We start from the raw sequence: 23,998 nt of genomic DNA, 5'->3' as shown, positions 1-23,998 counted from the left end.
ACAATCTGATGTTTGTGTGATGGTGCAATATGTATTAACCATTTGTGTACCACTTAAAGCGGAATTTCAACCAGAAGGGAAATTTCCACTTGTTTGCATCCTCCCCCCTTCCACTGCCACAGTTAACCCTTTTTTTAGGGGGAGGGAGGAATGAGTACCTAGTTTTGACAGGTATCCCCTCTCACTTCTGGTCAGATTGCTGCAGTGACGTTCAGCCCCTCCTCCCTCCTGCGCAGCCTTCTGGGACACATCACAAAGTGCAGCATGTGCAGTAGGACACTGGCTGGGAAGCTGGAAGGTTTCACTGCCGGTTTCCTTTACCTAAGATTTTGATGCCTGCACCTGAAGCCGATTGAAGAATCTGCTTGGGTGAGGACATCGCTGGGTCCCTGGACAGGTAGGTGTCCTTCTATTAAATGTCAGCAACTACATTATTTGTATCTGCTGACTTATAATTTTTCTTTTCTTGGGGGGGGGGGGGGGTGTTACTGGAGCTCCACTTTAATGCTTTTATGTACCAAGGTGCAATTTAGCATTGCATTGCACAAATCACCAATCCTTCTCTATGAGACATTTATGGCCAGCATACATACATATGATTCACCCAATATAATAAGTCATAAAAGTGATAATAAATCCTCAGTTTTAAGCACTTTTAGCTGCAGATTTATTCATTTATGAAGTTTATCTGTTCATCCTTGCCTATATTCCTGTTTAAGTTGGTGCCAAGACTGCTGCTCCAGGTTTCCTAATTCAAAGCGGTTTCTTTCTCTTGCAGCATCCCATGGAGACAATCTTACATGCAGGGAATAACATGGTGTCTCCCTACACTATGTACATCAATAGAAACACAAAGCCCCATCGCCTAAACTGGCAAGGTGCTTCCCTGCTCCTCTCTTCTCCAAGCTAACAGACTGACTGGAGGCTGCACTGTCCACTGTTAACTCTTTCATGTGAAGACTGGAAGTTCAGGGAAGCAACACTAAGAGAGCAAGAGCCAGCAGCATTGAAAGTTGTAAACTGCAAGTGTTGGGGTAAGAATTATAACATATTTTTTACTGAGGTATGTTAATGTGCTCATTGTGTTAAGCTAAAAGCACTAAAAGTGTAATAATACTTTAAGCACTGTGTGCCTAATAAACACAAAATGTTGATGTTTTTATTCCCAAAGCATGGGGCGACCTGAGCTGTCATGGCCCTGATAATAATTCCTACCTCTGCTACCCCTGTTGGTTTAAATCTACATTTTTACTTCATCATATTCACATTTTCTGTCTATGACAAGTTATTTATATTTTCCATTGCCTCAACAATATCTAGCAACTTTCAGTAACCTTTTCATACTTCCTCAATTTGAATTGTGCTTCTAGCTCTTTACACTTTCTCACGATAAGTGTTTTGAACAAATATGAGTATTATGTGTTGTTGGAATTCATTGTTTATGTATTTTGTGCAACAAGTACAATAGTATTCAGTGGAGATATGTTCTTCAACTAGTAGATGACAGTGGACAGTGTTTATAAGTATGTAGCTACATCTATCGTTATACTCTGTCTTTTCTCTGAATAAAGTTTCCTGTTTCTTGGTTGTAGAGAAGCAGAAAAGCACACGTGGACTGTGCACTGTCTGTTCTGTAATGACCTTCCAAGGTGACAGTTGTGCCATCACAAAAGGGAAAATCTTACTTGCAAAAGCTAAAACTACAGATAAACTGTATCAACTGAACTGCAATGAGGTGGTTAATACTGCCATGGAGGAAAAACATTCAAACTGCATTCACACATGACACAGACGACTTAGACACAGATGTCCTGACATAAAGAAATCAATGGAGAAAACGCCATATGAACTATGGAATAGAACATTTTTAGAAGCAAAGCCTGTGTGCACATTGAAAGAAAAATGTACAAAGTGGGATGCTTGAGCAAATGAAGGTGTACTTGTGGGGTACAGTGAATCTAAAAAGGGTTACAGAATGCTACACCAAGACACAAACCAGGTAACCCTCATGTCAATGAAATTTCAGTGTGCTAAAAATTTCATAAACTAACCCAAACTCTTCAAACTAAGGGAAATTTAACATCAGTGTCACATGAAGATAAGCAACAAAGTGACACAGAAATAGAAATTAACACAGACAATCCACATACTGTAAAAGAAGAAACCACGTCACAGGAGGCTTCAATCAGAAAATCCACCAGAAGCAACAAAGATATTCCAGCCCGAACGTCTTTCCTGTGTTGTTGTGTAGCATTAAATCTAGAGCCAGATTCATGGGATGAGATGCAAAGACTTCCAACCAATGAGAAACAAAATCGGATCACAGCTGCTTATGAAGAGATTAAATCTCTTAGTGAACTGACTGAGATCTGAAATGGGACTAGTATAAGGAGTAGTTGTTGAGTGGGGGTGTTGGAATACATTGTTCATGTATTTTGTGCAACAACTAAATCAGTATTCAGTAGAGATATATTCTTCACCCAGCAGATGGCATCTATAATTAAACCCTGTCTTTTCTCGGAATAAAAAGTTTCCTTTTTCCTGGTTGCAGATAAGCAGAAAAGCGTACTGTCTGTTCTGTAGGGCTATATACATAATTTCTCATGTGTACAGGAGCAAGGACTGCAAGAATCCGCCAAAGAAGACTACAGTGAAGATCAATTTTATGTTTAGTTCCATGACACAAAAAACATAACACATCATGTACATTGTCATAGTAGAAGTATGAAAACCTGTGAACGCAAATGGGGAGCATCTGAAATGTATTGTTTAGGGTGGAAAAGCAGAGCTTCACTTTAGGTAAAGCTTCTACAAGTCTCTGAATTTGCAGTATTAAACCCAAAAGCAAACATTTATTATATTGAAGCTTATCAATCCTTAGATGTAATGGCTGTATTTATTTTCTATTAATGGCCCACCACGACCCTTGAAGCCGCGGTCTCTCCTACCGGCCGCAACAGATCACGGTTGAGCACAAACCACGCAGGGCCGACGATCGCTACCGCAACGCCCCGCTCGACCCTGATGACGATCCTTCAACACCTTCAGCGCCTCACGACGCCGAGCCCTCAGCACCCGACGCCTGGCCTCAACAACCCCAGTCACCGAGCCGCCAGCATCACCAGTCGCCGTGCCTACCATCACCCCCAGCCATCGCACCCTACGACCCCTCCACTAGCCGAACCACCGTACCCACTGAAGACATGCCACAGCACCCATGGTCGCCAGCTTACTGCACCCACAGACTGCTGCCATCCAGCTGCCGCCCTCCACCCTCACTCTACCCCTACAGAAGGACTCAAATGACTCTCCCACGGTAATACAGATTCCCCACACCACCTTGCCCTGACCTGTATCCCTTCACCTCCCCTGACCCAACTGTCACCCCACCCACCCCAACATGCCTCCTGCACTCCTCCTCCTCATTTTCCTCTCCACCATCCCAAAAATCACCTCCCTCTACCCGCCTACCCCCCCAAAACAGCTCTACATTGCCCCTTCACTTCTCCCCTCTCCCCACTACGGCACTCACCACCTCCTCCTGCTACTCCACTCCCCCGTCGACCCACGTGCCACCACTATCAGACCCACACGCTCCTACACTTCCCATCCCCATGCCACCTTCCTCACCCTTCTCCTATCTGCTGGGGACATCTCCCCAAACCCTGGCCCCTCGCCACCTCACCCCTCCTCTAGGGACCCCCCTGCTCCCGCCAGCTGCTGTAACCCCCTCAACCTCATATCTGTGCCCCTTCTCCCCGCATCCATCCCCCCTTCTCGGTTGCACTCCTGAACGCCCGCTCGGTCTGCAACAAACTTACTGCCATCCATGACCTCTTTATCTCCCACTCCCTTAACCTCCTAGCCATCACCGAAACCTGGGTACAGGCCACTGACTCCACCTCCCCTGCGGCACTCTCCTATGGAGGTCTCGTCTGGTCCCATTCACCAAGACTGAGCGGTCACAAAGGTGGTGGGGTCAGCCTGCTCCTATCACCGCTGAGCACCTTCCAGGTCCTCCCTAACCCTCCCTCCCTAACCTTCTCCTCCTTCGAGGCTCACTGTATCCGGCTCTTCACCCCCACCCCCCTAAGGATCGCAGTGATCTACAGGCCTCCCGGATCCATACCCCGCCTCCTGGATGACTTCGCTGCCTGGCTTCCCTTCTTCCTCTCCTCTGAGCTACCAACCATCATCCTCGGGGACTTCAATATCCCCATCAATGACAACAGCCCGGCTACTTCCCAACTCCTCCACCTAACCTCCTCCTTTGCGCTCACACAGCACACTCAATCCTCCACCCACATCATTGGGAACACCCTGGACCTCGTCTTCTCCCACCTCTGTACCCTCAACCAGTTCTCTAACACCCCCTTCCCTCTCTCCGACCACCACCTCCTCACGTTCTCCATCTCCCCTTCCCCTAACTCCCCCCCCCCCAGAGCGCCAAACCATCACCAGCCGCAACCTCCGCAACCTGAACCCGGCCCCCCTCCACTCAGCTGCCGACCGCCTACACGACAGCATCCTTCCACTGTCTTGTCCTGACCTAGCCACTAACACGTACAACGACTCACTATCAGCTACCCTAGACTCTCTGGCACCCCTAACCACACGCTACATCAAACCCAGACTGCTCCAACCATGGCAGAACGACAGCACTAAATGCCTCAAACGTCGCAGTCGCGCGCTAGAGAGACTATGGCGCAAAACCAGGTCCCCCCGTTCATTCTCCCTCTACAAATCTGCCTTCCTCACTTACACCTCCTCCCTCCACGCCGCCAAGCAGGCTTACTTCGTAAACCTGATTAACACCCTCTCCTCCTGCCCTCGCCGACTCTTCTCCACCTTCAACTCCCTGCTCTCTCCCCCCCCCCTCCTCTACTCAGTACCTCACTCACCGCCCACGAAATTGCCACTCATTTCCACAACAAGATTGATGCAATCCGTCAGGACATAGTCAACTCGCAATCTACCTCCCCACCTAGCCTCCCCCCCCCTATCTCCCCCTCATCTCTTCCCTCCTCTGACCTCGCAACCGCACTGCCCCCCTCCACACTCAAGACCCCGCTTACCATAACCCCACCAGCTCTGCACTCCTTCAGCCCCGCTACCACTGAGGAAGTCACCAGGGTCTTCTCAGAAGCCCGCCTCACTACCTGCCCCCTGGACCCTATCCCCTCTCGACTCCTCCAGTCACCCCCCTCTTCCCTCATCTGCTCCCTCACCCACATCTTCAATCTCTCCCTCTCTACTGGCGTATTCCCCTCCCCCCTAAAGCATGTGCACATCACCCCCATACTCAAAAAGCCCTCCCTGGACCCCTCTGACCCAAACAACCTCAGACCCATCTCCCTGCTGCCACTCACTTCCAAACTCCTGGAGCGCTTAGTCTACAACCGCCTAAGCGCCCACCTAACTGACAACAACCTCCTTGATCCACTACAGTCCGGCTTCCGTCCCCTACACTCCACCAAAACCGCCCTCCTCAAAATCACCAATGACCTACTAACCGCCAAAGCCAAAGGCGACTACTCTGTCCTCCTCCTCCTGGCCTTCGACACAGTTGACCACCCCCTCCTCCTTAATAAACTACTCTCCCTTGGCATCAGAGACACCGCTCTCTCCTGGTTCTCCTCTTACCTATCCCGACGCTCCTTCAGCGTTTCCTACAATGGTGCCACCTCCCCTTCCCTCCCCCTCTCTGTTGGGGTCCCCCAGGGCTCTGTCCTTGGACCCCTTCTCTTCTCCATCTACACCTCCTCCCTTGGCAAACTCATACACTCCCACGGCTTCAACTACCACCTCTACGCTGATGACACTCAAATTTACCTCTCCACCCCCCACCTCACCTCCACTTTCTCCGCCCGCATCACTCACCTCCTAAACGACATCTCTGCCTGGATGTCGCTCCATTTCCTCAAACTCAACCTCTCCAAAACCGAGCTTCTCGTCTTCCCTCCTGCCCGTGCCCCCCCCCATCCTATCCATCACTACTAACATCACCACCATCAATCCCGCCCCGCAAGCCAAAGTCCTTGGAGTCATTCTGGACTCTAACCTCTCCTTCCAACCTCATGTCAAATCACTTACAAACACATGCAGACTCCACCTCAGCAATATCGCCAAAATACGCACCTTCCTTACCCCAGACACCGCTAAACTACACTCCCTGATTATCTCACGCCTTGACTACTGCAACTCCCTCCTCACCGGCCTACCCCAGTGTAGGCTCTCCCCGCTTCAGACCATCCTCAACTCAGCGGCTAGACTCATCCACCTCACCACCCGCTCCACCTCTGCCACCCCCCTCTGCCTCTCCCTCTCCCTCCACTGGCTCCCTATCGCCCAACGCATCAAATTCAAACTACTCACTCTGACCTACAAAGCCATTCACAACACTGCCCCTAACTACCTCACCGACCTGATTCCCAAGTACCACCCTACCCGTACCCTTCGCTCTTCACAGGACCTCCTTCTATCTTGCTCCCTGGTCTCCTCCTCACACGCACGTCTGCAAGACTTCTCCAGGTCCTCCCCCATCCTCTGGAACTCACTACCCCAATCCATCAGACTGTCACCTTCCCTCCTCACCTTCAGGCGCTCCCTGAAAACCCACCTCTTCAGGGAAGCCTACCCCACCCTCACCTAACTGCTGCTCTCCTTCATTCCTCCTACCACTCCATCCCCCACAGCCACTTCCTCCTGTACCACTACCCCCTCCCTCCTAGATTGTAAGCTCGAAAGAGTAGGGCCCTATAACCCCTCGTGTGCTGTTTGTAGTTGCTGTAATGTTTCATGTATTGTCCCCCCCTCTATTGTACAGCGCTGAGCAAACCCTTTGGCGCTATATAAACTCAATGTAATGTAATTTTAGGCTTTCTTTTTCGATTTCCACCTGATGATTCAGCCAGTAAGTCTGCTGGGTTTCAGAAGCTCAAGTTCTCCAGCAGAATGTACCAGTTTAGATGGATGAGACCATTCAAAACTGGCAGGGATGACTAAAATGCTAATCTTTTTTTTATTAATGTAAAACCTTTATCTCAAATGAAAAGAATACCTGTTTGCTGTAACTGATAAATGTATAAAGTGTTAGCTGAAGTTTGGCTTAAGTTTGTTAATGTATTCAAATCTGATAATGCATGTAACACTCCCATCATCCCCCCCCCCCCAGGCTGACAATGCTGCTGTATGTTGTGCCCTGTGCTCATTCTTCCAGAGTGGTATCTCACTAATACAGGAGGTGTGTTACTGGCCAGATCACCAGGTGAAAACCGGGGGAAATAGCCAGAGAAAAGAAAACTGATGCAGCCACCGCACGTAATGATTGGTAAGCTGCAATATATTGCATTTTGGGGTTTAATACCCCATTAAATAATACAGAAGGGGTACTGTTTATAAAAAGTACTATTCTTAGAAAATGAGATTAGTTTATTTAGGCAAAAGGAAGGTATATTTCTGGTCCATAGTAACCAGCTATCCTAAAATAAACCTGTCCTTTGCCCATTCATCAATTTTGCTATAAAGTAACACTAAACTCTGGTTTAAAAGTATATATGTTCTATCTAAGTATGTATTCTTAACCTCTGCATCAGCAACGCTCCTGTCTGGCCGTTTATCGGCATTGCCGATGCAGGGGGACGTTTCTAATCCATTGCCTGTGTACATTCCCTGGGAGCGCACAGCGATCTGTGCCCGTTGTGTTCAGTGGATCGCTGTATGGGACCTCTGTGTGAGGTCCCGATTCATGTGATCAGTGATTGGCCAATCAGTAATCACATGAACAGTAGTAAACAAGATGTCACTTCCTGACATCATTGCTTACTACTAGTGAAATCTGTGAATGATCACAGACATCACATGGTAGAAGGCTATTCACAACAGCCTTGTACCATGTGACAAGCTATGACCAATAGCAGCTCTCACAGTATTTCTCAATGGCTGCAGGAATGCAGCCAGACAGAAGGAAAAATTATTGCTTTTACAGCCTTTATAAGTGTAAAAGCAATCAGTGTAAAAAAAAAAAAACAACTTCATCGCCCCTCACAAGTAGTACAGTGTCACTATGGTGACACTGTACTGCTAAGGTGACAGTATGTAATTCTTTTTTATAAATACATAAATAATAATCTCCTAGATTGTAAGCTTGAAAGAGCAGGGCCCTCGAACCCCTCATGTACTGTTTTGTTACTGTATTGTCTCATGTTCTGTCCCCCACTATAATGTACAGCGCTGAGCAAACCTTTTTGGCGCTATATAAATACTGTATAATAATAATATAAAAAAATAAAATAAAAATGTGAATTTTTTTTTTAAATTATGCTTTTTTTTTTATAAACTGATTTGGGTTATTTTTTTTTTTTACCAAAAAGATAGCTGAATACATTTTGGCCAAGATTTATGAAAAAAAAAAAAGTTTAAGTCTTTTTCATTACATAGCAAAAAAATAAAAATCCCAGTGGTGAATAAGTACCACCAAAAGAAAGTTTTATCTGTCTCAAAAAAAATGCTAAAAATTTACTTTGGGTACAGTGTTGCATGACCGCGCAATTGTCATTCAAAGTGTGATAGTGCTGAAAGCTGAAAACTGGCCTGGACTGTAAGGGGGTGAAAGTGTCCGGATTTGTAGTGGTTAACTAAGAAAAATGCTAAAAATTTAATTTGGGTACAGTGTTGCATGACTTCGCAACTGTCATTCAAAGTGTGACAATGCTGAAAGCTGAAAATTGACCTGGACTGGAAGGGGGTGAGAGTGTCCGGAGTTGAAGAGGTTGACTAAAAAAAAAATGCTAAAAATTTCATTTGGGTACAGTGTTGCATGACTGAGTAATTGTCATTCAACGTGTGATAGCACTGAAAGCTGAAAACTGGCCTGGACTGGAAGGGGGTAAAAGTGTCTGGACTTGAAGGTGTTAACTCAAAAAAACTACCTGCTATTGTTTTCAGCTTTCTCCAAATCTCCAAATTCCTATTTTTTACTGCTGTGATCTGACTTCTTGTCAACAGGTGGCTACATTCATTTTTCACAGTCCCATTGTAAATAAAAGTGTAGCCACCCTCTCTTTCCCACTCAGTGCTGTGCCATGGACTATGGGATATGTAGTGTGCATAGAGCAGTGCACATGACCACAACTATTGAGCAAAGCTCATTCCAAACAAACAGAAGTGAGTAGGAAAATGAGAGGTTTGGGAACTCACAGAAGACGTTACAAGGAGGCAGAAAAACAGAGTAAAAAATGATTTCATGAAATACAGATTACAGGGACATTAAGTAGTGGATGTTTATAAAATACCTGATATTTCTGGGTTTGGAAGAGCAGGTAAGTCGCTCCATGTGATGACACTGGACCAGTCAGCACTGTCACATGAAGTGTCTAGCTCTGTGTGAGCTATGTCTCCAGCAATGCATAGATTATGCAGGATTTTTTTTCTTTCATTTGCAGCAGTTAAAGGGTGGCTGCATTCTTATATACAGTGGGTCCATAGAGAGCGAAGGTAGCCACCCTCTAACAGGGTGATGGATCATAGTAGCAAAAAAAATAAAAATAAAGGAATTTGGAGATCTGGAGGCTGAGAGCAATAGAATGGGATTTTTTGAGATAATAATATATATTTGAACAGATATTTTTTTCTTTTTAAACCAGAGTTTAGTGTCCGTTTAATTTTACTGATTTTGAAAGCAACCTAAGTGCAAATCCATGTGACTCTACTTCAGAAAACATTCTGCTCAGAACTATACCAACTTTCCTCCCTAGTGTTACATACAAGTGTGGTGAAGTGTTTCCTGTCCCTGCTAGGGAACAGAGAACAAACACAGCATGCACGTCTGATCTGCAAACCACAAAGAGTACATTGTCTCACTGCGAAAGCACTTATTTGCTTGCCGCATAAACGTGGACATACATGACGATTCCTATTGTATAGAATCATCTCAGTAAAGAGGGAGATAGTAATAATGATGTGGCAAAGTGGATCAGTCTGAAAATGCATATTGTGGAGGAAGATTTTCTACTTTAATGACTGCATTTATTAAAGAGCATTTGGTTCTGCCTCAGGGAAGGGAAGTGAGAACTGTTTGTACTAAATATTTTGCAAGCCAAAGAAAACGTTGTATTAGTCAAATTAGGTACAAACATCACAGGCTTCTTCCTTATCCTGTCCTGTACACAGGAATACTTTGTAACTTGTATACCATTATACTGTGTCTTTTGCATGCTTATTTGAAACATAAATAAAACAGTAAAACAAAAAAAAAATCCTGACATTTGAATAAAGCCCACATGCAGGTCTGGCTAATCTGGGGGTGCAATAAAAAAAAAAAAGTCACAGGCATAATATCAACAATGTGAAATTGATGCTGGGAAACAGTAATTTCTTTTCACTTAATACACTTCTGTACCACAAGTCACAACCCAAAGGTAATGTCTGACAGGTAGTGCAAGGATGGTTCAGGAGTGAACAGGGAATGCTAGTATGCATCCAGCTCTCACCAGATTAGGAAGAATAAACAGAAATTGTACCCCCTTAAATCAGGTGTCCCTATCAGAGTACTTCCTTACATTAGTAGTCTTCATCAGAGTCCCTCTTACATCAGGGTGCTCATTCAAGTGCCTCTTTACATCAAGTGTCCCCATCAAAGTGCCCCCTTACATCAGGTGCACCAATCAGACTGCCCCCCTTACATCCAGAGTCCTCATTAGCACCTCTTTTACATCAGGGTCCTCATCCAAGTGCCTCTTTACATCAGGTCCCCCTCACCACAGGTGTCCCCATCAGAGTGCCCCCTAACATGAGGTGTCCCCATCAGAGTTCCCCCTTACATCAGGTGTCCCCATCAGAGTGACCCCTTACATCAGGTGCGCCAACAGAGTGCATCTTCAAATCATTTGTTTCTATCAGACTCCCCTTACATCAATTGTTCCTATCAGAGTGCCCCCTTACATCAACTGTCCCCATCACAGTGCCCCCTTATATCAATTGCTCCATCAGAGTGCCTCCTTACATCAAATATCCCATTAGAGTCCCCCTTACATCATTTGTCCCCCCTGCCTTATGGACCAGTGGATGTACTCGTAGAGACCTGAGGGGGGGGGGGGGGCACAACTGAAATCTAAAGGGGCACAGCCCACCCCAGCACCCCCCTCGATCCAGGTGGGTGCGAGAATTCTTTAATGGAACTGTAAGGATTCAAAATAGGACACTTTGAGGGCTTATTTTCTTCAATATCCAGTTTTATGGAGTGTAAATGGTAAAATCCAAACTCATCTTACAAAGAATTACTTGAAAGTGACCTCTCCATATATTCAGCATATACAGCTCACTGCACACTGCTCTGGAGAGATGGGGGGGCAGCATAATTGAGAGGCATATGTACCTTTTTCTCCAGCCCCATAGAAGCTGGTGCTCCTACCTTCTTTGTTTCTGCTTTTAATATATAGTCGGGATCCCCCACCCCACTCCCTCTTCCTTTCTTCTTGCACGTGTAACCTGGCCCCTTGGGATTTATGATATAATGATCCACATTGTATATCGGGCCATTGTTTTTATTTGGTTTACAATCCTTTTGCTGTATTACTTGACTATTACTAGATGTTATCAATTTGGCCTGACCTGGCTCATGACCAACTTTTTTTGGCTGAACTTGTGTTTCCAAAAACACCCTGTTACACACCATCAGTTTTTTTTGTTCAACCCAGTGGCAGTGATCAGGTGCTAATCGGATGCTGGTTTTCCAGCATGGCCGTTTGACAGAAGCCGGCCATTTCGTCTGGCTTCTGTTGGACAGGCGGGTGTACACACAAGTCGAATACGGGGTGTGCATGGGGCTTTAGATTGGCCTATATTTTCATGTCTACCTTGCTTTTGTCTTGAGTTAATGTAACTCTACTTTCTGTTATCACTTTATAATGGCTTCTGTATCTCAAGTGACCTTTACCTATATTGAAAATAAAAACATTGAGCGGGAATATAGTCAAACCCTTCACATCATCAGGTAATGATTGCAAGTGGTCCTGCATTGTACAGTACATGATGACATTGAGATAACACATGACTGGAGAAGTTGTACAGCTTTGTAGGGCTGGCTTTCACTATCTATACTGTTAGGGAAAGAAGCTTCTGGGACTATTTGTAAGGTAAGTATATCTCTCCATTACACTTTAGTAAAATAAGGCAAGAAATGCCTAACAAACTTTAGCCCATCAGAACCCCCCTCCCCTTACATCAGGGTCCCAATCAAAGTCCCCATCAAAGCCCATCATTACAACAAAGTCCCCATCTGAGTCCTCTCTTACATATGAGTCCCCATTAGAGTCCTCCCTTTCATCAGAGTAACCATCTTATAATCAGAATACCTGTGGCTTGGACCGTATACAAGAAGGATTAAAAAAAAAAGAAGTGGTAAAAAATACCACCAAAAGAAAACTATATCTGTCTTAAAAACTGAGATAAAATGTATTTAGGTCGGGCACTGTGTAGCATGACTGAGCACTTGTCAGTCAGTCTATCTATCTATCTATCTATCTATCTATCTATCTATCTATCTATCTACACAGTATATAGATATGCCAGTGTTTCTCAACATATATATATATATATATATATATATATATATATCAGTGTTTCTCAAACTTTTTTCAGTTAAGGCACCCTTTAAAATTATGGATAATCTCAAGGCACACTTTAAAATTATGGATAATCTCAAGGCACCCTTTAAAATTCTGCACAATCGCAAGGCACCCCAATCTAAGATGTAAAAACCTATTCTACACATATTCAGTACACCCAACATTAGAGGTGATTTATTCCTCCAAAGCAAATACACCTTTGTACACTGGTACCGATTAGTATTCCAGTGTGTCTCTCTCATTTTCTTTCCCTCCCTCTGCTAATGTAACCCCAGTGCTGACGGAGAGGGGCAGGGGAGGGCCAAACAAGCATGATGTGCATGCATCCGACGTCCTCCTTATCAACTGACGATGTCATTGGTTGTTAGGATGCTGGCAGCTAGAAGGTCATAAAAATGCACAATGAAAACCTGTGGCTTTGTGTACTAAAAGGCAGGATTGATCCACCTGCTGGCTTGTATATAATTTTTGGCCGTTTTGCCAAGACACCCCTGAAGAAGCATGAAGGCACCCTGGTTGAAAAAGGCTGATATATACTATATATGTTTGTGTTTTTATCAGCTGTCTAGGACCTTTCATCAAGCACCTTCTGGTCCAATCAGTGATGTATTTTTTTTTTTAATTTTTTAAGTTTCAGTGGGTTATATATTACATAACTCATGTAGTCATTTAGGATTAACATTATTTTCTGTTTGCCTGAGTTGCCCCTGTGACCTAAACTTGACATTTGCACCACTGACCCAGATATTGTATGTAGCTCCATATTGTTTAAATCCTGACTATAATGGTGATAATGGTGTGTGTGTGTGTGTGTGTGTGTTTAGAGGGATTCATTGTCCAAAGCAGTGCATAAAGGAAACAGTGTTAAAAATACTGTTACAGATCTCAGGCAAATCAACATATAAAGGAAAAACACGCAAGCAGTAGAACCATAGATCTAGGCAGAAGAGTAATATGCAAAACTCACATTTTCTGTAAAAGTTGAGGCTTAGTGCCACCCTGTTTCCCGAGCCTTCCCAGCTGATGGGATGCTTCACTGGCCAATAGGGAGATTTAAGAGATTAATATAACGCTTACCTAGGTGCCCCTGGTAAAAGTTCCAAGTATGCATATTTTTGCATAGTTATATTGGCCCAACTTGGACCAAAGTAAGTATGCACGTTGCATACCTTGCAGATATCCATGAAAGCTAAAAATCACTATAGTAGGTACCGCTACTACAGTGATCACTGCTAGCTTCTGAGCCCTGTGCCAAGTGGCTTCCCTTCTGCTTAGTGAGCACAGGAGGTTGCCTGCTCAGCACAGGCCATTCAGAGAACACTTTTAATTTTCTCAATAGGAAGGTGCCCAATCACAGAACACTTTGCAATCACTGAGAAAATGCAAAATGATCTCTGAATGGTGCCTATGCTGAGTGGGTGACCTCCTGTGTCCAGTAAGCAGCAGAGCAGTTTCTCAACATGGGACTCAGAAGTTAGCAGTAATCACTGTTATAATGGTGTCTATTACAGAGATTTCCAGCTTCTACAGGAATCTTCTAGGTATGGCACATTCATACTTAATATTGGTCCAGGTTGGACCAATGTAACTATGTAAAAATATGCATACTTGGAATTCGCCTTTAGACTTGGTTCGCACTGATGTGATGCAGGAAACGCACAGGAATCACTGCGTTTCCCGCATCACATAAAAACTGCACTGTTGGCATGCCATCTGCTGTGGTTGTCAATTAAAAGTTAACAATACTCCCAAAGCAAGTTGCAGAAAGCAGTGCGTTTGCCTGAATCGGATTGCATGGGTATGAACACCCATGCAATCCGATTCCAGTGTGGCAAAAAAAGGTGACTGAATCTTTTTGTTGCAGATGTGGTGAGATTTGAGCCATACAAAATTGTTTGCATGTGATATGAATGCATGTGAGTTGCACCTCATTCCTGTGCGAATCGCATGCGATGTGACAGTGTGATCCGGAGTTCATCGTACCACAAATGATTAAAAACACAGATGTTGCAAATACTTTACACACTGATCTTTGATAAATAGTAAGGTTTAACCCTACAAACTTCCCTTATTCCATTAAAGGGTTGCTTGGTAATTTCTACGAATGAGTTGTAGGAAGTTAAAGAACATAAATAATTTTTTTTTCTGTTGATATACTGTCAATTAAACAAAAAAAGGTCCAAAAATATAAGAAGGGAATCAGCAAACAGGAAAAAACAGAAAAAAAAAGTGTAACCACTTCCCCTCTGGAGCAATTTTTTTCAATTGTTGTACACGTTACAATCTACATTTTTGACTAGAAAAACATAAAACCACCAAAGATTCCTCCTACACTCCAAAGACATGCTGGTAGGTTAATTGGATCCTGTCCAAATTGGCCCTAGTACGTGTATGTATGAATGTGATTTAGGGACCTTAGATTGTACACCCCTTGAGGGTTAGGGACTGATGTTAATGTACAATATATACCGTATTTTTCGCTCGATAAGACGCACCTGACCATAAGACGCGCCTAGGTTTTAGAGGAGAAAAACAAGAAAAAAAATATTCTGAACCAATGGACTGCAGACACAGTACAGGGGATGACCAGAGACTGCGGACACAGTACAGGAGATGGACCAGAGACTGCGGACACAGGACAGGGGATGACAAGAGACTGAAAATAGTACAGGAGATGGCCAGAGACTGCGGACACAGTACAGGGGATGACCAGAGACTGCGGACACAGTACAGGAGATAGCCAGAGACTGCGGACACAGGACAGGGGATGACCAGAGACTGCGAACACAGTACAGGAGATGGCCAGAGACTGCGGACACAGGACAGGGGATGACCAGAGACTGCGAACACAGTACAGGAGATGGCCAGAGACTGCGGACACAGTACAGGGGATGACCAGAGACTGCGGACACAGTACAGGAGATGACCAGAGACTGCGGGACACAGTACAGGAGATGACCAGAGACTGCGGACACAGTACAGGGGATGACCAGAGACTGCGGACACAGTACAGGGGATGACCAGAGACTGCGGACACAGTACAGGGGATGACCAGAGACTGCAGACACAGTACAGGAAATGACCGGAGACTGCGGACACAGTACAGGAGATGACCAGAGACTGCGGACACAGTACAGGGGATGACCAGAGACTGCGGACACAGTACAAGAGATGACCAGAGACTGCGGACACAGTACAGGGAATGACCAGAGACTGCGGACACAGTTCAGGGAATGACCAGAGACTGCAGACACAGTACAGGGAATGACCAGAGACTGCGGACACAGTACAGGGAATGACCAGAGACTGCGGACACAGTACAGGGAATGACCAGAGACTGCGGACATAGAACAGAAGACCATAGACTGCGGACATAGTACAGAAGACCAGAGACTGCAGACAGTACAGGGGATGACCAGAGACTGCAGACAGTAAAGGAGATTACCAGAGACTGCGTACCTTTGGGGAGGGAGGGGGAGCAGTGACCTGAATTTGACAGGTACTGCTCCCACTTCCGCGGAGTTGTCCTTCCTTCTTCTTCCCGCGGCGGCTTCTGTGACAGCCGGGTGCCCACTGCGCATGCGCGAGAAGCGCTGTGCTTTGTGAATGGCCCGGAGCCTTCTGGGACCTGTCATGTGTCCAAGAAGACACCGGACCATTCACAAAGCGCGGCGCTTCTCGCGCATGCGCAGTGGGCACCCGGCTGTCACAGAAGCCGCTGCGGGAAGACTGCAGCGCTGGAGCAAAGAACAGGTGAGGTCCTGCAGGAGAGAACAGCTGAGCGGCCGGCCCGGTATTCTGACATGGTGGCGGCAGAAATACCGGACCGGCCACTTTACATTCGCTCCATAAGACGCACTGACATTTTCCTCCCTTTTTTTGGGGGAAAAAAGTGCGTCTTATGGAGCGAAAAATACGGTATATGTAAAGCGCTGCGTAAATTGACGGCGCTATATAAGTACCTGAAATAAATAAATAAATAAATATTTTTTAAAAGCAAAGGCCCTGTAGAATAAAAAAGATGGTCATCTTTTATGCTGCACGTTATTTGTTCAAATGATTATCAAATCTTTATTTTTAGGAAAAATGGAATAAAATTAATTTTAATCCTCATTTTTTTGCACAAAATAAAAGATGAAGTTGTGCCAAGTAAATAGATATTAAATATATAGGCCTGAAAACTGTGTGTGCCCACAAAATGGGGAAAATTATGGTATTAAGTTTTAAATGTCTTTACAGCTCATCAGTTTAGAGATAATTGTAAATGAGGGACCTCAAAACATTTCTGTCCATGTACATGGAGATATGGAGTGAATCAATGTTCCTTGATCTCCTGCTTGCCATCCTCATATGATTTGCTGTGGTCCCAGGCTCCCAGGAGGAGTGGAAGAGCCCAGGAAGCACCAGTCAGTGGGGGATCATGTAAAAGTGATCAGGTGCTCTACTGCTGCCCAAATCATTTTTATAGCAAAGCTCAGAACCTGCTGATAAAAACAGAAACCAGTTCAAAGCTTATATTTGATACAATAGCTATAACCCCTTAAGAAAAGAGCTGCACTAGAGCAGTGTGAAGGTCCATTAATCTTTGTGCAGATGTTGGCAAGTTTGACAACATAAAGCAAGGTTGAGACAGAGATTAAAATTCCAGTTTCCAGACCCTGAATACAACATTCTAGACTAAGATGTCTGAAATGTCCTGGAACCAGATGTCTGAAGGACAACAGATTTCTCCAACTCTGACCAGTGCCCCTATATTGTAAAAATGACTTTCTTGTGGACTTGGAGTACTTGGGGTCTTATTGAAGAACTGATTTCAAAGCTTTAACTTGGACCTAGAGGCCTGAAAAAATGAAAGGGTCTCTTTTTTCCTTCAGAAGTAGAGGGTTTCCCAGATGAAGATTTTGCCTTCTTTTTCTGGGGCTACTCTTCCCCCCAGTGACTTTCATAGTGATGTTTTCCAAAAATTTGCAATCAAAGGTTAGGAGCAAAAGGTGGTTCTAGTACTGTGCTCCAAAGACCCACATTTGAGGTATGTGTAGCAAAAGGTGACATTCTGGATGACGAAAAGCTGGGTTGGCGGGTTGTGGCAGGGTGCGACCTGTGACATCATCATGCCTGCTGGCTGGTTAGCATCGCGGCGATACATGTTTGGCCTCTCTGTTACACATTGTGAGTACCTTTCTTTTTAATAAAGTATATTGATTTTAGCAGTATAATAGAATGTGGTTTGCCTTTGCTCTTCCTTATGATTCCTGAGGTTATCAGCTTTTTCCATTGAGAACTTAGAGTGGGCTGTGCAGGGTGCTGTGCTGGCATTCATACCCTCAGGTGCTATGGATCTCTTATAATATGGAGATCAATAACATCTGGTAGGATGCACTAAGGAGGCACTGGATTAATTTTATTTTTGGCACAATACATTTAATGGACTTTTATCACTAAATCTTTTATTATATATAGAGATGAGCGAATCGAACTAGGCGAACCGGAATTCGAGTCGAATTTCAGGAAATATTCGATTCGTGTCGAAACCGAAATTTTGCCTACTTCGGGTGCGCGAATCGAACATTTCCCGATCAGCCGGCAAAAGTGTCCCTGCAGTGAGCTCCGCTATTTCTGACAGTTCTCTGACAGAAGGAACACATGTTTAGCGGTTGAAACATTGTATCTATTAGTTTACATTTAGGATACAGATGTTTCAACCACTGTACATGTGAAGAAGTTGTGAGAGAACTGTCAGAAATAGAGGAACTCTGCACATACACTTTTTGCCGGCTTGGAATTATTCTTCTTTTCATCCTACTTCTTCTTCTTCTTCATCCTCAGAAGAAGAGGATGAGGATGAGGATGAAGAAGAAGAAGAAGAAGAAGAAGAAGAAGAAGAAGTAGGATGAAAAGAAGAATAATTCCAAGCCGGCAAAAAGTGTATGTGCAGAGTTCCTCTATTTCTGACAGTTCTCTCACAGCTTCTTCACATGTACAGCGGTTGAAACATCTGTATCCTAAATGGAAACTAATAGATACAATTTGTATCTATTAGTTTCCATTTAGGATACAGATATTTCAACCGCTGTACATGTGAAGAAGCTGTGAGAGAACTGTCAGAAATAGAGGAACTCTGCACATACACTTTTTGCCGGCTTGGAATTATTCTTCTTTTCATTCTTCTTCTTCTTCCTCATCCTCATCCTCATCCTCATCCTCTTCTTCTGAGGATGAGGATGAAGAAGAAGAAGAAGAAGAAGTAGGATGAAAAGAAGAATAATTCCAAGCCGGCAAAAAGTGTATGTGCAGAGTTCCTCTATTCTGCAGATACACTTAGAGGAGCTCTGCAGATACACTTAGAGGAGCTCTGCACATACACTTTTTGCCGGCTTGGAATTAATCTTATTTTCATCCTACTTCTTCTTCTTCTTCTTCTTCTTCTTCATCCTCATCCTCAGAAGAAGAAGAGGATGAGGATGAGGATGAAGAAGAAGAAGAAGAAGTAGGATGAAAATAAGAATAATTCCAAACCGGAAAAAAGTGTATGTGCAGAGCTCCTCTAAGTGTATCTGCAGAGCTCCTCTAAGTGTATCGGCAGAATAGAGGAACTCTGCACATACACTTTTTGCCGGAAACCGCTGTATGGAGTGAATGTCCCAGAACTGTCAGAAATAGACTATTTATGACAGTTCTGGGACATTCACTGCATACAGCTGTTTTAACCGCTGTATGGAGGGAATGTCATGGAACTGTCAGAAATAGACTATTAATGACAGTTCTGGGACTGTCCTTCAATGCAGCGGTTGAAACATTGTATGTATTTGTTTCCATAAATGGATCCATTTATGGAAACAAATACATACAATGTTTCAACCGCTGCATGGAAGGACAGTCCCAGAACTGTCATTAATAGTCTATTTCTGACAGTTCCATGACATTCCCTCCATACAGCGGTTAAAACAGCTGTATGGAGTGAATGTCCCAGATCTATCAGAAATAGACTATTTATGACAGTTCTGGGACATTCACTGCATACAGCTGTTTTAACCGCTGTATGGAGGGAATGTCATGGAACTGTCAGAAATAGACTATTAATGACAGTTGTGGGACTGTCCTTCCATGCAGCGGTTGAAACATTGTATGTATTTGTTTCCATAAATGGATCCATTTATGGAAACAAATACATACAATGTTTCAACCGCTGTATGGAAGGACAGTCCCACAACTGTCATTAATAGTCTATTTCTGACAGTTCCATGACATTCCCTCCATACAGCGGTTAAAACAGCTGTATGGAGTGAATGTCCCAGATCTATCAGAAATAGACTATTTATGACAGTTCTGGGACATTCACTGCATACAGCTGTTTTAACCGCTGTATGGAGGGAATGTCATGGAACTGTCAGAAATAGACTATTAATGACAGTTCTGGGACTGTCCTTCAATGCAGCGGTTGAAACATTGTATGTATTTGTTTCCATAAATGGATCCATTTATGGAAACAAATACATACAATGTTTCAACCGCTGCATGGAAGGACAGTCCCAGAACTGTCATTAATAGTCTATTTCTGACAGTTCCATGACATTCCCTCCATACAGCGGTTAAAACAGCTGTATGCAGTGAATGTCCCAGATCTATCAGAAATAGACTATTTATGACAGTTCTGGGACATTCACTGCATTCAGCTGTTTTAACCGCTGTATGGAGGGAATGTCATGGAACTGTCAGAAATAGACTATTAATGACAGTTCTGGGACTGTCCTTCAATGCAGCGGTTGAAACATTGTATGTATTTGTTTCCATAAATGGATCCATTTATGGAAACAAATACATACAATGTTTCAACCGCTGCATGGAATGACAGTCCCAGAACTGTCATTAATAGTCTATTTCTGACAGTTCCATGACATTCCCTCCATACAGCGGTTAAAACAGCTGTATGGAGTGAATGTCCCAGATCTATCAGAAATAGACTATTTATGACAGTTCTGGGACATTCACTGCATACAGCTGTTTTAACCGCTGTATGGAGGGAATGTCATGGAACTGTCAGAAATAGACTATTAATGACAGTTCTGGGACTGTCCTTCCATGCAGCGGTTGAAACATTGTATGTATTTGTTTCCATAAATGGATCCATTTATGGAAACAAATACATACAATGTTTCAACCGCTGCATGGAAGGACAGTCCCAGAACTGTCATTAATAGTCTATTTCTGACAGTTCCATGACATTCCCTCCATACAGCGGTTAAAACAGCTGTATGCAGTGAATGTCCCAGATCTATCAGAAATAGACTATTTATGACAGTTCTGGGACATTCACTGCATACAGCTGTTTTAACCGCTGTATGGAGGGAATGTCATGGAACTGTCAGAAATAGACTATTAATGACAGTTCTGGGACTGTCCTTCAATGCAGCGGTTGAAACATTGTATGTATTTGTTTCCATAAATGGATCCATTTATGGAAACAAATACATACAATGTTTCAACCGCTGCATGGAAGGACAGTCCCAGAACTGTCATTAATAGTCTATTTCTGACAGTTCCATGACATTCCCTCCATACAGCGGTTAAAACAGCTGTATGGAGTGAATGTCCCAGATCTATCAGAAATAGACTATTTATGACAGTTCTGGGACATTCACTGCATACAGCTGTTTTAACCGCTGTATGGAGGGAATGTCATGGAACTGTCAGAAATAGACTATTAATGACAGTTCTGGGACTGTCCTTCCATGCAGCGGTTGAAACATTGTATGTATTTGTTTCCATAAATGGATCCATTTATGGAAACAAATACATACAATGTTTCAACCGCTGCATGGAAGGACAGTCCCAGAACTGTCATTAATAGTCTATTTCTGACAGTTCCATGACATTCCCTCCATACAGCGGTTAAAACAGCTGTATGGAGTGAATGTCCCAGATCTATCAGAAATAGACTATTTATGACAGTTCTGGGACATTCACTGCATACAGCTGTTTTAACCGCTGTATGGAGGGAATGTCATGGAACTGTCAGAAATAGACTATTAATGACAGTTCTGGGACTGTCCTTCCATGCAGCGGTTGAAACATTGTATGTATTTGTTTCCATAAATGGATCCATTTATGGAAACAAATACATACAATGTTTCAACCGCTGCATGGAAGGACAGTCCCAGAACTGTCATTAATAGTCTATTTCTGACAGTTCCATGACATTCCCTCCATACAGCGGTTGAAACCGCTGTATGGAGTGAATGTCCCAGAACTGTCAGAAATAGACAGAAACTGTCACAGAACTGTCCTTCTTCTCATCCTTCTCCTTCTTCTCATCCTTCTTCTCATCCTTCTTCTCATCCTTCTCCTTCTTCTCATCCTTCTCCTTCTTCTCATCCTTCTCCTTCTGCTCATCCTTCTTCTCATCCTTCTCCTTCTTCTCATCCTTCTCCTTCTCCTTCTTCTCATCCTTCTCCTTCTCCTTCTTCTCATCCTTCTCCTTCTCATCCTTCTCCTTCTCCTTCTCATCCTTCTCCTTCTTCTCATCCTTCTCCTTCTTCTCATCCTTCTCCTTCTCCTTCTTCTCATCCTTCTCCTTCTCCTTCTCATCCTTCTCCTTCTTCTCATCCTTCTCCTTCTCCTCATCCTTTTTCTTCTCATCCTTCTCCTTCTCCTTCTTCTCATCCTTCTCCTTCTTCTCATCCTTCTCCTTCTTCTCATCCTTCTCCTTCTTCTCATCCTTCTCCTTCTTCTCCTTCTTCTCATCATTCTCCTTCTTCTCATCCTTCTCCTTCTTCTCATCCTTCTCATCCTTCTTCTCATCCTTCTTCTTCTCATCCTTCTCCTTCTTCTCATCCTTCTCCTTCTCCTTCTTCTCATCCTTCTCCTTCTTCTCATCCTTCTCCTTCTTCTCATCCTTCTCCTTCTCATCCTTCTCCTTCTCCTTCTTCTCTTCCTTCTCCTTCTTCTCATCCTTCTCCTTCTTCTCATCCTTCTTCTTCTCATCCTTCTCCTCCTTCTTCTCATCCTTCTTCTCATCCTTCTTCTTCTCATCCTTCTCCTTCTTCTCATCCTTCTCCTTCTCCTTCTTCTCATCCTTCTCCTTCTTCTCATCCTTCTCCTTCTTCTCATCCTTCTCCTTCTTCTCATCCTTCTCCTTCTTCTCATCCTTCTCCTTCTCCTTCTTCTCTTCCTTCTCCTTCTTATCATCCTTCTCCTTCTTCTCATCATTCTCCTTCTTCTCATCCTTCTCCTTCTTCTCATCCTTCTTCTTCTCATCCTTTTCCTTCTTCTCATCCTTCTTCTTCTCATCCTTCTTCTTCTCATCCTTCTCCTTCTCATCCTTCTCTTTCTTCTCATCCTTCTCCTTCTCCTTCTTCTCATCCTTCTCCTTCTTCTCATCCTTCTCCTTCTCCTTCTTCTCATCCTTCTCCTTATTCTCAGCCTTCTTCTTCTCATCCTTCTCCTTCTCATCCTTCTCCTTCTCATCCTTCTCCTTCTTCTCATCCTTCTCCTTCTTCTCATCCTTCTCCTTCTCCTTCTTCTCATCCTTCTCCTTCTCCTTCTTCTCATCCTTCTCCTTCTCCTTCTTCTCATCCTTCTCCTTCTTCTCATCCTTCTCCTTCTTCTCATCCTTCTCCTTCTCCTTCTTCTCATCCTTCTCCTTCTCCTCATCCTTTTTCTTCTCATCCTTCTCCTTCTCCTTCTTCTCATCCTTCTCCTTCTTCTCATCCTTCTCCTTCTTCTCATCCTTCTCCTTCTTCTCATCCTTCTCCTTCTTCTCATCCTTCTCCTTCTCCTTCTTCTCTTCCTTCTCCTTCTTATCATCCTTCTCCTTCTTCTCATCATTCTCCTTCTTCTCATCCTTCTTCTTCTTCTCATCCTTCTTCTTCTCATCCTTTTCCTTCTTCTCATCCTTCTTCTTCTCATCCTTCTTCTTCTCATCCTTCTCCTTCTCATCCTTCTCTTTCTTCTCATCCTTCTCCTTCTCCTTCTTCTCATCCTTCTCCTTCTTCTCATCCTTCTCCTTCTTCTCATCCTTCTCCTTATTCTCAGCCTTCTTCTTCTCATCCTTCTCCTTCTCATCCTTCTCCTTCTCATCCTTCTCCTTCTTCTCATCCTTCTCCTTCTTCTCATCCTTCTCCTTCTCCTTCTTCTCATCCTTCTCCTTCTCCTTCTTCTCATCCTTCTCCTTCTCCTTCTTCTCATCCTTCTCCTTCTTCTCATCCTTCTCCTTCTTCTCATCCTTCTCCTTCTCCTTCTTCTCATCCTTCTCCTTCTCCTCATCCTTTTTCTTCTCATCCTTCTCCTTCTCCTTCTTCTCATCCTTCTCCTTCTTCTCATCCTTCTCCTTCTTCTCATCCTTCTCCTTCTTCTCATCCTTCTCCTTCTTCTCC

This window comes from Staurois parvus, unplaced genomic scaffold (assembly GCF_062004578.1).
Source record: "Staurois parvus isolate SC_StPar_1 unplaced genomic scaffold, SC_StPar_1.0 ptg000661l, whole genome shotgun sequence".
Lineage (NCBI taxonomy): Eukaryota > Metazoa > Chordata > Amphibia > Anura > Ranidae > Staurois > Staurois parvus.
The sequence above is the reverse complement of the archived record's forward strand: the minus strand, read 5'-3'. Positions refer to the sequence as shown.